Below are 17,098 nucleotides of genomic sequence, written 5' to 3'. Positions count from 1 at the left end.
TTTTTATTTTAATTATACTTTTAAGTACTCTAAATAGAGTTATTATATTATATTTTACATATGAATATATGTTCTATCGTGTAATTAAATAAAGATTTGTTTTAATAAAAAAATTTAATAGCCAAACTAAACATTACTTAGGTATGTATTTCATATTTATCTCTTAAATATTTATACAATTTATTTTTTAAACTGTTATATTGGTCTCTTCTCTAATATAATATAAAAAATATTTTTTCGTACAAATAATTTGTTTAATTATTAATTAAATAATAAAGTACTAATAAATTAAAAATTAAAAAATAAAAATGCTATAAAAAATACGGTAAAAAAGTTAAATTTTATCATTTTAAATTTCTGTTATTAATTTTAATAATATATTTATTTTTAAATAATATATGTATGATAAAAAAATATGTTTATTTGTTTGGAGTATAAATTTTATTATTATATTTGTATGTTCATGATTTTAATTATACTTTTAAATACTTTGAATAGATTTATTTTATTATATTATATTTTACATATAAATATATATTCCATCACGTAATTAAATAAAGATATGTATTTTTAATAAAAAATTTAATAACCAAATTAATCATTAATTATGTGGGTAAGTAGTAATTCACGACAAAAAGAGACGCTGGTTATACTGGGAATAGAGGCTTTGATATTTTAAGAATAATAAATTATAAAATAACCCAACTATGGTTAAGATAAGGACCAATTACAATATGACACATAATGAAGGGTAACTTACATGTTATTTTAGAGGGGATTGGGTAGCATTATATATATATATATATATATATATATATATATATATATATATATATATATATATATATATATATATATATTGATGATAGATTATGATCCAGGTCTAGGGTTTGTAAATAAAACCAAAACCTAATATATACATACATATACATAAAAAAAAGTATTTATTATTGACTCACTAAAAGATAAGCTAAATTGAAATTAAAAAACACAGAAATTTCAACAATATAAAACAAAAGTTTGTAAAGTCAAACACAGGAATTTGTAAAAGCCCAAATGTAGTATGTATTTTATTATTGTGTTTCTTTTTAAAAATTTGTGTGTTTATCGTAAAGAATTTTGTATTTTTGTCTTTATATTTTTTCTTCACTTTTTCACTTCTGTTTTTCTGTTTTTTCTTTTTTCATAAAACACTATAAAATATAAAATGAAAGAAAGAAAGAACGAAAGAAAAAAAAATGCAGAAGAAAAAATTGGAGAAAAAAAAGGGAGAAAATGTAAAAGTGTATGTGTGAAGGAAAAAAAATTGAAAATACCTTATTATAAAATTAGTTTGATCGAAAAATATTTTTGTGATATATATATATATATTGTGGTTTGTGGATGTGGCTTTGTATAAGAGCGGCTATGCATGATTGGATGAACATTTAACTGATGAATGATGATGAACTCGTCACATTTTCACACAGTTCTAATTTCTTCCATAGTGGGTTGTTGCATTTGCCAATCATTGTTCAGAATATATGTGTGCCAACTTTTTTAAATGCGTTTTTTGTTTTTGTTTATTTATTTATTACTTTTATTTCTTGCTTCGGCCATTCTTGTTGGCTAATCCCATTTTTATGTAAATCATGGAAGATATATAGGGTTTCATAATATAATTTATTTCATGTGAAATAAAAATCTTTCTTAAAAATACAAGTAATTCAATTAAAAAAGGTACGTGGCTCTTTTTTTAATTCTCTTATTTCATAATATAAATTTAACTCTCAATATGATATTTATTAATAATAGCTATAATTAGTAACTTGATCGTTTTTTTTTTTTATCAAAAGTATTAGATGTTTTATTGCAAAACAAAAAAGCAATATATTTGTCTATGATGCCAGAATACAAGCATAGTAAAAAGGTTGGATATTCTCAATTGAAAATAAAATCAGACAAAAATCTTAGAGAGAGAAAATATAAAATAAAGGAGTGAATTAAGAAAATTGGGGGTGGTATCAATAATTTTTGAGAAATTCATCAGCGAAGTACAAGGTTTGAGATAGAATTTTTTTCAATCGGTTTACGCTAGCCTTTAAACATCCAAAGATTTCGATTGATCCATACTTTTCAAAGGATATTAGCTACTGGCTAAATTATTCTTGAAGTCTAGTTGTTTCATCATAGTTTTCACAAGTTGTATCCGCCATTGCCAAGGTTGAAGTTGCGGGCCTTGGGGATCAAGTTGCTTAAAGGTGAGTTGTCCCAAACACATTATTTGAGAGCAAAAAATTGTTGCATGAAATGCTGATTCCGGAGCAATAACACAACGGGAGCACTGTTCATCCGCATGAAGAAGGCGTTCATAGAGTTTCTCTTTAATTGCCAGTCAATTATGAAGTAGTTTTCAAACAAAAACACGAATTTTAGATTGGCACTTTAAACCCCAAATAGATTTTCAAATTTCTTTTTTCTGGAATCTTTCTGTAAGAAGGTCAATTGGAGGGTTAGAAGAACTAATATACTGTGGAGTATCCCGATTTGACAGTGTATTTTTTGAAATTATTTATAGTCCATGGAGGGAGTCTTTTACTTCATCTATTGGAGTTTGATTGATTTGAATTACAATTTTTAAGCTGAAATATTCTTGAATCAATTGTAGGTTCCAGTTTTCAGATGCATTTAGAAGTTGTTTCACTCAGAGGAGATCAAGGTTTCTAGCTTTATTGGGAGGGAGTCTGAAAGGGAGGCTCAAACCCAACCATAGGTCATCTCTGAGCTTCACAGATCCCTGTTTCGACACTCACCATTTAACACTTTTTTCTAGCACCTTCCTTTCTTCTAGGAGGTTTCTCCAGGTCCAGGATAATCTATTTTCTACTTGAGCATTTGAGAATGAGGTAAGTCTGAAATATTTGTTTTTGTATATCTTATAGAAGAGCGAATGTGGTTGTTAGTAGTTGCCAACCTAATTTAGCTAACATTACTAGGTTGAAGACCTTTAGATTTTTGAAACTCGTATCTCCTTCATTTTTTGGTATGCTCAAAGTATCTCAATCAATCCAATGCAACTTCTAATTCATTTTGTCTTTGACCCCACTAGAAGTTTTTCATCATTTTTTGCAATTCATCAATTAGAGATTCTGAAAACTTAAAGCAACTTAGTGTGTAGATTAGAATGGCAGTCCCTACAGCTTTTATCAGTATTTCTCTCCCACTAGTCGACAAAAAAGAAGGTTTCCAGTGGTTCAGCTTTTTTGCAACTTTGTCTTTGACATAAGCAATGGTCTCTATCTTTGATCTCATGACTGTAGAAAGTAATCCTAGATATTTGTCTTGTGCACCCACATTAGAGATATCTAATACATTGGCTAGGTCTTGTTTACTCTGCTAAGGAGTATTTTTACTGAAAAATAATGCAAATTTATTAAGATTTATCCTCTGCCTACTGAGATCACCATAAAGTTATAGAGTATTTATTAAGTTTATATAGTTGAATTGGTTTGCTTTATATAAAAGAAGCGAGTCCTCTGTAAATAGTAAATGATTGATAGAGGAGCATCTACTATTCAACTAAAGTCCCTAAAATAGGTTATTCTGTTCTCTTTTGTGAAGCAGAAAAGAAAGACCTTCTGCACATAGTAGAAATAGATAAGGAGAGAGGGAATCTCCTTGATGAAGCCCTCTATATGGTTTAAAAAAATTAGTAGGAGTACTATCCACAATAATAGAGTAAAAAATAGTAGAGACATATTCTTTTATCCAATTAATCCATTTATTAGAAAAACCTAACTTTTTTATAACAAACCACACAAAGTTTCATTCTACCCTATCATAATTTTTACTCATGTCAATATTTAAAGCTAAATCATAATCACCATAGATTTTAGATTTAAGAAAGTACATGCATTTATGAGCTACTATAATGTTATTACTAATAAATCGTCCTCGGATAAGAACACTCTGATTGTCACTAATGACTCTATTTATGAGAAGCTAGAGTCTGTGTACTAAGATTTTAGAGAAAATTTTATAAAAAAACTATACTCAAGCTAATTGGTATAATATGATTCATAGACACAACATTTGAAATATTAGACATGAGACAAATTTGAGTATGATTGAAACTTTTGAGAATTTTGTTACCTCTAAAGAAGCTTTTCACCACTTTACACACCTTTGACTTGATAACAACCCAATAGAATTAAAAAAAAAAGTGGCTATAAAGCCATCATCTCTCAGGGCAGTGTCTAGATTAATGAAAAAAATAACTTTTCTAATCTCTTCATCTGTTACAGGCTTGGTCAGATTGCGGTTAGTCTCAGCTGACACTTTTCTTCTTAAACCACCTAGCACATCGAAGGGGTCTTGAAGATCCCTTGCTGAAACCAACTCCTGGAAGTACCTCTGATCCCTCGCCCCTATAGATTCTGGTGTGGTACACCATAGCCCATTCTCGTCTTCTAGCCTCTATATCTTTTTTTTTTTTTTTTCTGTTTTTGGCCTGATTCTTGGAATAAAAAAATCTAGTATTTTGATCCCCACACTGCAACCACTTCACTCTAGATTTTTTCTTTTAGAACCTCTCTTCTTTAAGAAAGCTTCAGATAACTCATCCTAATCTATAAAATTTCATACTTCTCAACTAACTCAGGATACTCCTTCAAAATTGTGAGCTTGTCCTCCAATCTCATCATCCATTTCTTACTATTATTCATATCTAAAGATGGCCACTTCACCAGTTCTTGTTTGCATAATTTTAATTTTTGAAACAGTTAGTACATAAGAGATCTTTCTATATGAGTTAGCCAAGTATCTTTAATTATTTTATCAGTTATCTCTTCCTCACATCACTTTTTCTAAAATCTGAACCTCTTCTTACTTTTTACTATTTTTGAATGTGATCAACATGAGGAGCCTATGATCTCATCCCAAGTCTTCCAAATGAGTAACAATGGCCATTTGATATTATTCTCTTAGTTTTTCAGAAATTAAAGTACGATATAATCGTTTCTTGATGGCCATTTCCTGACAGCTGCGATTCCACCAAGTGAACTTTTCAGTTGTGAAATTCATATCCATCAAACCACTCCTATTACTAAATCTCTGAAAACTCTAAATAGATTGTGGATATTTCTCTCTACCGCCCTCCTTTTCATAGTTTGTCAATATTGTATTGAAATTCTCATAACTACAAATATATCTCTTGTTTAATTGAGTATGTTGAGCAGTTCATCGTATTGACTTTCCCGGATCTGATCTATATTGCTTAGGTGGACTCCCAAGACTTGCCAAGTGATCTGTCTTTCTTGGTCATCTACTGAAATCCATATATATAAAGAAATCCTTTGTCATCCGGATCTCCAATTTCACCTCATCCTTCCATGCAACAATCAACCCTCCCGTCATTCCATTCGGATCGACAGTAACTCTTTTTGTATTCACACTTTTTCATTTGCATAGGATTGATGTTTTATCTCACATAGAAAAACCGCCTCGGAGGAATCTTTGGATCCCTTGAATGTTGTGAATTGCTAATAACTTTTTTCAAACTCCGACAATTCCACATCATCATCTTCATATCAGTGTGGGTGCCTGATTTGGGTAGGCACCCTCCTCCCTTTCATCAACAGCTTCAATTTCACTACTCAACATCTCACCTTCCTGCTATTCCTCCATCTTCTCCTGCCTTCTTTTGGCACTAACTACATTTTTATTATTCTCTCTAATAGTATTCTTCCTTGCCAGGTGTTTCAGCCTAGGTCTCTTGTTGCTGCCTTTGTTTTTTTGTTGAAAATTTTTAATTTGATCATTTCTCTATATTGATAATTAAACTAAACATATCAATAATTTATAATAAAATTAAAAAAGATGTTTAGAATACTTAATTCTACAAACTTAGTTTAAGAGAGACAATATTAAATATGTAAATAAACTTGAAGAAATTAAATTTTTCAATTTCTTTTTTTTAATTTTGTTATAAAATGTAATATTTTACAGAGGACAGATCCAAGAATCTAATAAAAAAAATGTCAAAAATTTGGTAATATATATAAAAATAATGATGATTAGTGTCTTCTTTTAATTAAGAAAAATATTAATAAGTATTTGTCAAATAAAAAAATTATTCCAATTCTTATAATATTTTATTTTAAATCTAATAAAATATAAAAATATCTATTTTTAAATTTTTTTTGTTAATTAATTTATTTTGTTAAATGTTCACGTGACAGTGAGTTATATTTTATGTTTTATATCATTAAAAAATATGACATAAAATAATATAAATCAATTACACTAATAATTTGTTATATGAATTTAAAATATATTAAAATTTTTTTATATAATAATATGTATAAAAATTAAGAAGAAATAGTAAAAAAGACAAGAAACAATTAAATAAAATTAAAAATAATGTTATTATAAATAATATTAAAATATTATATGATAATAAGTGTAACATTTAAATTTAAAGAAAAAGTAAGGGCAATTTACATAAATAAATTGTTTGTCCCTCAAATTTACGCAATTACATTGTTTCAAAAATGAAGACGCAAATACATTATTTCATATATCTATAGAAATCGCTACTACTAGTAGCGGTTTATCAAAACACGTAATCCGTTATAACCAGCAGCGGTTTACATGCGAATGGGAGAACACAGAAACCGCTAGAGACGGTCGCGGTTTCTGTTTGTTGATGCTTGGCCATAAACCGCTACTGGCAGTAACGGTTTATGTGTATTGGGACATGTGCGTAAACCGCTAGGCAGCAGCGGTTTACGTTGATTAGAAACAATATTTGTTTATGCTAAATTAAGTTACAAAAAGATTGAGAGAAAGAAAACGGAGTATATATTTTTTGCAATCATATGATTTATATGGATAAAAAATGAAGTAATTTTTAAAGAAAAAGGGTATGCTTTAGTGAATTTTTTACTAAAAATAAATTATTTTATCATTCATGAGTTTTAGAAGGGATGAAGATAAAAAAAAATTAGTCTTAGTTTATATATTTTAGTACTCTGTGAGTATTTACTCTTTGATTTGTTATTTAATCTTATTTTAATAATAAATACAAATAAAAAATTATTACATGCATATTTATATTTTTTATTTTATAACTATTATTTATCCAATTAATCAACTGTAAAATACAAATAATTTTTATTTTTTGGTATAAGACAACAAAGTTGCACAAATAAAAAAAATCATTTGGCTAGAACCTCAAATGTAAATCAGCAGCAAAGAACATAACCCATTTTTCAAACTCTCCAATCTCCTTTGTATGGTTGATATAAATAAAAAAGAATGAAGTGATTTTTAAAGAGAAAAATATATGATTTAGTAAACTTTTGGTTAAAAATAAATTATTTTATTATTTATAAATTTTAAAAGAGATGAGAATAAAAAAATTTAGCCTTGGTTTATATAATTCAATACTTTGAAGACTGTATTTTTTTATTTATAATTTGGTCTCACTTCTAATAATAAATACAAATAAAAAATTTATTACATGCATATTTATATTTTTTAAATTATATTGTGAAATGATAAATTAAATTTTTTATTTATAATATTATTTAAATAGTATATACCATTAATTGTGAGATAATTAATGGTATATACTATTTAAATAATATTATAAATAAAAAATTTAATTTATCATTTCACAATATAATTTAAAAAATATAAATATGCATGTAATAAATTTTTTATTTGTATTTATTATTAGAAGTGAGACCAAATTACAAATAAAAAAATACAGTCTTCAAAGTATTGAATTATATAAATCAAGATTAATTTTTTTTATTCTCATCTCTTTTAAAATTTATAAATAATAAAATAATTCATTTTTAGCCAAAAGTTTACTAAATCATATATTTTTCTCTTTAAAAATTACTTCATTCTCTCTTATTTATATCAACCATACAAAAAAGATTGGAGAGTTTGGAAAATGGATTGTGTTCTTTGCTGCTGATTTGCATTTGAGGTTCTAGCTAAATGATTTTTTTTATTTGTGCAACTTTGTTGTCTTATACCAAAAAATAAAAATTATTTGTATTTTACAGTTGATTAATTGGATAAATAATAGTGATAGCATCATAATCTTGATGAATAAAATAAAAAATATAAATATGCATGTAATAATTTTTTATTTGTATTTATTATTAAAATGAGATTAAATAGCAAATCAAAGAGTGAGTACTCACAGAAAACTAAAATATATAAACTAAGACTAAATTTTTTTTATCTTCATCCCTTCTAAAACTCATGAATGATAAAATAATTTATTTTTAGAAAAAAATTCACTAAAGGATACACTTTTTCTTTAAAAATTACTTCATTTTTTATCCATATAAATCATATGATTGCAAAAAATATATACTCCGTTTTCTCTCTCTCAATCTTTTTGTAACTTAATTTAGCATAAACAAACATTGTTTCTAATCAACGTAGACCGCTGCTGCCTCTAGCGGTTTATGCACATGTCCCAATACACATAAACCGCTACTGCGAGTAGCGGTTTATGGCCAAGCATCAACAAACAGAAACCGCGACAGCCTCTAGCGGTTTCTGTGTTCCCCCATTCGCATGTAAACCGCTGCTGGCTATAGCGGATTACGTGTTTTGATAAACCGCGACTGGCAGTAGCGGTTTCTATAGATATATGAAACAATGTATTTGCGTCTTCATTTTTAAAACAATGCAATTGCGTAAATTTGAGGAACAAACAATTTATTTATGTAAATTGCCCAAAAAATAATGTAAAAATGAGAAACTCTATACCAAATAAAAAAATACAAATAATATAAATATATGAGAAGAGGTTAGAATTTTAAGTATATAAGATACATGGTCAACTCTTTTATTATCACTATACTATTAAGCTTCATTTTATGTAATGCATTCATTAGAATAGCATATAGGAGTTTAAAATTTTTTAGAGAAGCCAAAGTCGCTACTCGTCCTTTTTAAATCCATCCTTGTTCTCACATATTTTTTTTTAGTCTTATTTAAAAAATATACAATAAGATATCATATTTTATAATAAAATTAAAAAAAATTGAGAGAATTTATTTTCCAAATTTGTCATTCATCATTAATCAAGTTGTAAAAAATTATAAAATCTCTAATATGATAACTCATATTCAACTGTCCAAGAGAAATGCAAACTAAATTCATCAATGTTAGGAAGAATAAGAAGATTATAGAAGTTGATATGTTTGACAAATTAAAATATCTCTAATTGCTTACTAATGCAAGTTGCTAATATCATGAGCTTATGCATTAAACATTAGAAGCAAGAAGAATCAAGTAGAAAAAGAAAATTAAATTAAAGTCAAATATGAATTGCAAGTTTTGACCAAACATTGAAGAATATGGAATATTAAAGGATTTAAAAGCAAACATGAATAAGAATTAGGAAACAAGTTAAGTAGCAAACTAAATGCAAGTTGTTTACCACCAAATTTTATTCTTAAAAATTAAGGATATTAGTCGTTATTATAGTTATCAATTCGGATTAAATCGGTCAGTTTGACTGAAAAATCAATAAACCGAATTTTAAATCGATCCGAATTACACTTCTAATTATTTCTGCAATTAATCCGCAAAAAATTAATTTGACTCGTCTTAAATCGGTCAATTCAGTTTGAACCGGACATATTTAACCCAACGAATCGATCAATTCAAAAATTAACACTTGGATCGATCAATTCAAAAATTAACACAAGTGTGACTTAATCTTGAAATCTCTGAAATAGAGGAATATGAATCTTCTACTAGGGTAACATGTTCTTTAATACTATTAGGTAAATAATTATATATGTTATGAAAGCAACGCCGATGCACTTATTATCATACTAAAGACTAATAACTATATATATTATACTAAAAGCAATTGTATTTAAATTAAAGCAATACAATTTAAATAATATAAAATATTATTTTTATTCTTCCATAAAAAAATTGTATTTGTTTATTTTATAGTTTAATTTTAATATATTAATAATATAAAATATTTTATATAATTAGCAATCACCTCTATTCTTTTGAATAACTATTTATACGTTTAATATAAAAAATAATTATTTTTACTGACGTAATGTTACATAACTAAATATAATGCATCAAAATTTTAATTTTATTAAAATTGTATATATTTATTTAATTATTATTGGGTCAAACGGTTCGACCAGTAATTCACCAGTTGAACATTAACCTAGTGACCCAGTAATTTAGCCGGGTCGACTGACAGTTCGGTTCTGATAAATATGGTCATTACTCATTATATTAGGTATTTTTTTTTTACGAAAGATAGAGAGACTCGAATCCGCGATCTTTTAGGTAAGTATATGGAGACTATGCCATTTGAGTTATAACTTATTAGCTAAAATAGAGGTTTGCATTATGATATAGTTCTTAAGTAAAGTTTATAAGTTAATATGAGTTTAGATTAAGAGTCTTTATTTTTTCTCTATTAAAAGTAAGTTAACAAATACTAAAGATATGTCTTATTGTTGTAATGTTATTCTTCTTTCTAGTATATTATTATGTTATTGTTAAAAATTAAAATATATTAAATTTATGTTGTATTATTATTAAGTTATTTATGTGAATGAACGATTGTAGACGAACAATTTGTGGAGTTTATTCTAATAATAATAATAATTTAATTGATATATATCTTTAAAATTATTATTAATAAAAATTTTAACTTTTTTGATAATACATAACAAATGTATTAAAAATATTTTTTTATATTTTTATAAAAACTTTTTAATGCTTTAAAAACACATGGTAATAATAATCACCCACATGATAACTAAACCTTAGTAATGATCACGCACGTGTTTGAGAAACTCGGTGAGGTTTGAAAATTTTTAAGGAAAAAACATGTGCTGCTTTACATTGATTGGAGACATGCATACTAGAGAGGAAATTAAAACAACAAACGCGCCAACGGTTCATTCAATTTAGGGTCTAGCTAGCTTGGGACACAAAAAAGATGAAGGGAATAGAGAACGATAATAAAGCTAATCACCAACTAAAGATAATTAAAGCAAAGCATGTCGCCAATTATTGCCCTAAACATTTCTATTTTTCTATTTACGGTGATTCACGTTCTAAATCTTTTAATCGTAAAAGGTTGGCATTTTCTCTTACAATAATCCAACTTTTTTATTATCAGCAGTTAGTATTTTATTTAGGATTGAAATATACAGCTTGCATTGTTGATTAAAATAAAGTCACAAAAAAAAATCTTGATTAAAATAAAACGTTGGCTGCATTTCGAATTTTCTATATATTCCTGTTTGTTTATTCCAAGGTTATAAATAAATAAATAAATAATTAACAGTATAATACAGTTCTATAACTTATAAGTTATAACGGCAAGTAAACGTGGGTTGCATTTCCGATATATTTTTTCCCTCACGATTTATTTTCTTAGTCAATAAAGAAGTACAAAGCAATCCACTCCTGCAATAATAATAGTAATAATATGAACATGTGTTTTTTTTTTCTCCTTACATAAAAATCATCAAGTCAAGTCAGGTTCTGGCCGAGGCTACAACTCAAGAGGTAGTTTTAGTGCTAGAAGCAGAGATAGGTTCAATAATGTGCAGCATTTTGGTAAAGGACGAAATCAAAATTTTTACGGTTCAGTTGTTAATTTTGTAAAAAATTTAGACACACTTTTATGAATTGCTGGTATAGATTCGATCAAAAATTTGGAAGCAGTTAAAATACACCTCAAATAAATGTAACTATGAGCAATTTAGCTGTCACATTTTCAATCATTTATGACTCAAATTAGTATTTAGATTTGGGCGCTATTCATCACATGACTCCAAAAGGTTCAAGCATGACAGAATATGATAATTATAATGGTCAAAAACAAGTAGTTGTAGATCATGAAAATTCTTTACGATATTTTAAAAGTTAGCAATTCACTATTAAAACTATTTTCTTCTCAATATATTTTTAAATTGCAAAGACTGCTACTTGTACCTGAAATTAGAAAGAATTTATTTAGTGTTCATAAATTTGTTTGTGGTAATAATGCATGGATTGAATTTCATCCTAACAAATGTTTGGTTAAATCGCAGGATTCTAAGGAGATTCTTCTCCAAGGAATAACTGTTAGAAATGATTTATATTCATTTGGTCCAGCTTGCTTAAAGGAATAAATCAGTAATGTAGATGTTACTGCATATTCTACTCAATTGATAATAATTTTGTTTTTAGGCTATGTCATTTGAGACTTGGACATCCGTCCTCTAATATAGTGTCAAAGGTCCTTAAAGATAGAGGAATTTCTTTTACTATTTCAAACTGTCTTTGTAATTCTTATTGTTTAGGAAATTCTATTCAACTCCTATTTTCACATTTTACCACACTGTAATAAGTCCACCTTTAGAGTTGTTGTACACTGATATCTGGGGCTCTGCATCCATTCCTTCAATAAGTGGATCAAGATACTATATATCTACATTTTATCGATTTTTTTTTCAAAATATACTTGAATTTTCTTGTTACATAATCGGTCTCATCTGCATTCAGCCTTTGTTTAATTTAAGAAAATGGAAGAACTGCAATTTAATACAAAGATTAAGTCTATTCAATCTGACAATGCAAAAGAATATACTACTTTCACTACAACAAAACAGCAAAACGGCGGCGGTTATTTTGGGGGTTGCGGCGGTTATAACCGCTGCTAGAATCAGCTCCCGGCGGTGAGCGAAACGCGGCCAGGTCAACCGTCGGAATAGCAGCGGCGGCGGTTTTGAAGAACCGCGGGAACAACCGCCGCCAGAGTCTATCGGAAAATAGCGGCGGTTTAAAACCACCACTATGTGCCTGAACAGGGCAGAGCGGGTGTACGGCGGCGGTTTAAAAACCGCCGCAAAATTCGAAATTTTAGTTATCGTTGAACATTCACGGCGGTTTTGAACCGCCGCTGAAAGGTTGACAAGAACTTCTACCATGATAATTGCTGCGGTTAAAAACCGCCGCAAAAACTGTATCATGTTTTATTTTTTTTTGAAAAATAAAAAAAAATTATATATAAACTATTTCCTACTGCTACAATCCTAATAAAAAAAATAACTACTACAAATATTAAAATCTACATCTCAAAGTAAAATAGAAAAATTGACCAAAATAATATCAACACTGTATTTCAAAATATAATATATATTTAATAAGTCTTACATAATCATAAATCCAACACAATCAGTATTTAACACCTATATTTACATATCAAAGTAAATTCAAATAATGCAATACTAAAATTGAATTGAAAAAGAATTTTGCTATTAATATTTAACTAAGCTAAAAGCCTAAAATAAAGAGTTACTTTGATAATAAAGGTCTTCAGTCACTTCAATCATAAAATTCTACAACTACTTCATGGAAGAATTACTTTGCTATTAATATTCTACTGCAAAATGTAAGAATTTCTTCCATTAAGTATCCTTGCGCTATGGATCCTTCTGGTTGTGCTTTGTTACATACATATGACTTCAAGTGTCCTAAATACCTATCCAGGAATGAAGATTAAATACTATCCAACAAAGTTATAAATAACGATCTAAGCTAATAATTTTACCTCTCAATAGGGTACATCCATCTATAATGGACAGGGCCTCCAAGTTTAGCTTCTTCTACAAGGTGCACCATTAAGTGAACCATAACTGTGAAGAATGAAGGAGGGAATAACATTTCCATGTGGCATAACGTGAGGACAATTTGATCTTGTAACTTTTCCAAACAGGGGGCACTTAACGCTTTACCACATAATTGTCTAAAGAATGAACACATCTCAATAAGCACTGCAGAGACCTCATCAGGCAGCCCTGTTCGCATAGCTAACGGTAATAATTGCTCCATAAGTATATGAAAATCATGACTTTTTAGCATCCCACTCAACTTAAGAGACTCTAGATCAATGCACCTTGATATGTTGCTTGCATAACCATCGGGAACAGTGACGTTTTTCAAAGTTGTCAAGAATCTGTTCTTACCCAAATTGTTCAGAGTATAAATTGCCGGAGGACACTTTCCATTTTCCCTTAGCCACAGATCAGGCTTGATACCCATTTCTTGAAGGTCTCTTCGAGCATTTATGTGATCTTTTGACTTCGAACTATCATTTAACAAAGTATATAGCACGTTGTCACATACATTTTTCTCAATATGCATCATATCGAGATTGTGTCGCAGCAAATTAGACTTCCAATATGGCAACTCAAAAAAAATGCTCTTCTTTTTCCATTGTTGAGTACCACCTCCTTCAACAGTTCCACCAGTGCGTAATCTTTTACCACTTCTTCCTATTTCTTTTCTTCGGCCAAAGGTGACATTAATATTCTCAACTTGTGAAAGGATTTCATTGCCAGATAATGTTCTTGGTGGAAGCCTTGTTTCTTCTCTTCCATTAAATTGAACGGTGTTTAATCTAAACTTGTGTCTCTGATCCAGAAAGTGACGATGACCCATAAAACAATACTTTTTGCTGTGATTGAGACGATGAGGGATATTATCGAAGTTGCAAGACGGGCAAGCAAGTCCTGTGTATGTATTCCATCCAGAAAGAGTCCCTAACCCAGGAAAGTCACTAATTGTCCACAATAAAGCTGCGTGCAACTTAAAGACTTCTTGTGTTAAAGCATCATATGCATCGCAACCCTCAACCCATAACTCCTTTAACTCTTTTATTAGAGGTTGCAAATAAACATCTATGTTATTTCCTGGCATTTTCTTGCCAGGAATTATCATTGAAATTATGAATGATGTCGATTTCATACACGTCCATGGAGGAGTATTATACGGAATGAGAATGACAGGCCAAATACTATGATTTGCACTCAAAGTTCCATGTGGATTGAAGCCATCGGTAGCTAATGCAAGACGCACATTTCGTGGATCGGATGCAAAGTTGGAGTGCTCCAAATCAAACCTTTTTTCCAGGCCTCAGAGTCTTTTGGATGTCTCATTGTGTTATCCTTATTCTCAGCTGTAGCATGCCATCGCATATCAGCAGCAGTCTTTGACGAGTAGAACAATCTTTTCAATCGAGATTTTAAAGGAAAGTAATGAAGAACTTTTGCTGGATGCTTCTTCTTTTTGTTACCAATAATACTCGATGCCTCAGCTGGACCTTTTTTCTTATATGTCTTCCATCTAGACCTATTATAGACCTTACATGTCTCCCTGTTCTCATCTTCGCCCCAATACAACATACAATTGTTTGGGCAAGCATGTATCTTCGTGCAATCCAAACTGAGTTTAGAAATGATCTTTTTTGCCTCATAAAAAGAACTTGGAATCCTTGCATATTCGAATGCGTCACTCAATAGTTCTAAAATCATCTTCATGGACTTGTCGGTCATACCACAAAGGGATTTAATATGGAACAACTTCAATAGAAAAGATAACTTCGAGTATCTCGTACACCCTTCATATAACGGCTCTTCTCCATCCTTAAGCAGCTCGCTAAACCCTTTCGCTTCAAGAGTTGCATGAGATTCACTAGGATCCAATCTTTGAGCACCACCATCAATGACTTCATTTGCTATGACGGGTGTTCCATTTCTGATGTTCCCACCAACTCCTAGACCTTCACTAATCAAGTTTCGAATTGAATCAACCTCGACCATAGGATGCTGCTCATCGGCCATACAATTTTGTTGTAAGTCTGAAAAAATACTACTTGAGACGTTGCTAGTTTCTCCTATCGAGCGCTCTCCATGATAAAACCAAAATGTATATCCTATTGGGAATTGTGTACAAATCAAATGATCGTACACCTCGTCCCTTGTTAGCCACTTCTTAAAAGCACATGCATTACATGGACATATGATTGTTCCATCGGCAGAATGATGTGCAAAAGCAAACTCAATAAATCTCGACACACCTTGTGCATACTCAAGAGAATTTCGTGGTCTCTTAATCCACGATTTATCTAGAACTTCCATAGCTTTAAAGTGTATTGTTCTGGTTTAAATCCATGTGCACTATTTAGTAACAAGTATGTAAATATATATTTTTTTTAAAATACTAATCTACCAACCATAGGAAAAGAGATGTTACTTACTTGTTTTTCAAAAAGAATCAGCAAATAAGTAAAATGGAATAGGTAGGTATGTTACTTCCAAACAAAACAGCCTTCACTGAGAAAGAAAAATAATAAAATAAGAATTAGAATTAGAATCAGAAAAATGAATTAACATGGATGAAAGATAGTAGCTATGTAGGTTGGCAAAAACCACAAGAGATTGGCTTGTTATCCTGCCAAACGCACCTCAAAAATACAATTCCAAAAACCAGCTCAAATCATAGTTTTCCCTTGCCCCCTCCCCCTCTCTTAAAATAATAAAAACTGGATATCATTGCATGCATTTACTGCTCTTATGGGTTGGAATAAATATTCTGTTACTTAGCACCAATTTTAGACATAAAACGCAACAGTTTCACATGCAGTTGCATTTTCAGTTTCACAAAGAAAGTAAGAGAGAGATGGTACTACTCTTAAGACTTAACTGTTAATGCATCATCACTATTTACTATACATTCTCCATTCTTTCAATTCCATCCAAAAAAAAGTTCATAATTAGTTAGCTAGCTATGCACTCAAAACTAGACAATATAACTTCAAGACCATCTTAACAACAAAATAAATATCTCTATAGCAAATGAATGGAAATATGATCAGAATAAATGCACGTCCAGTGTTTTTTACAGCAAGTGAAACTAAATAATCGCAGACCACGGAGAGCACACTAATGAATGATTATATAAATTAATTTATGATCTAGAGTTTTTATGCAAGTTGACTAATTTTTATGATCCATTACCAGGCTATCTGTCATGTGTAGAAGTTAGGTACTCATTCGGATTTACCTTTGATTAAGTACTAATTATATTCAAAACTAGTCTGGAGTCCTTAGTCAACCATATAAGATGTAATTTTACTCATTGAGCTCTCATTCATGAAAAGTCCTAATGTAAAAGTATACAAAAATGTCAATGATATCACTACGTGTGAATTTTAAATAGACACAAACCTATTGCACAAAGTAGCCCAAAGCATGCTTCAACTATTGAA

General features: G+C 29.4%; 1 pseudogene; it reads right to left on the bottom strand.

The window, feature by feature from the left end:
* Nucleotides 1–13,410: 13,410 nt before the first annotated feature.
* LOC148563688 (uncharacterized) lies at nt 13,411–15,968 on the bottom strand (annotated as a pseudogene).
* Between the last annotated feature and the right edge of the window lie 1,130 nt (nt 15,969–17,098).

Source organism: Arachis ipaensis, chromosome B5 (assembly GCF_059453495.1).
Source record: "Arachis ipaensis isolate K30076 ecotype BB chromosome B5, ASM5945349v1, whole genome shotgun sequence".
Lineage (NCBI taxonomy): Eukaryota > Viridiplantae > Streptophyta > Magnoliopsida > Fabales > Fabaceae > Arachis > Arachis ipaensis.
The sequence above is the reverse complement of the archived record's forward strand: the minus strand, read 5'-3'. Positions and strand labels throughout refer to the sequence as shown.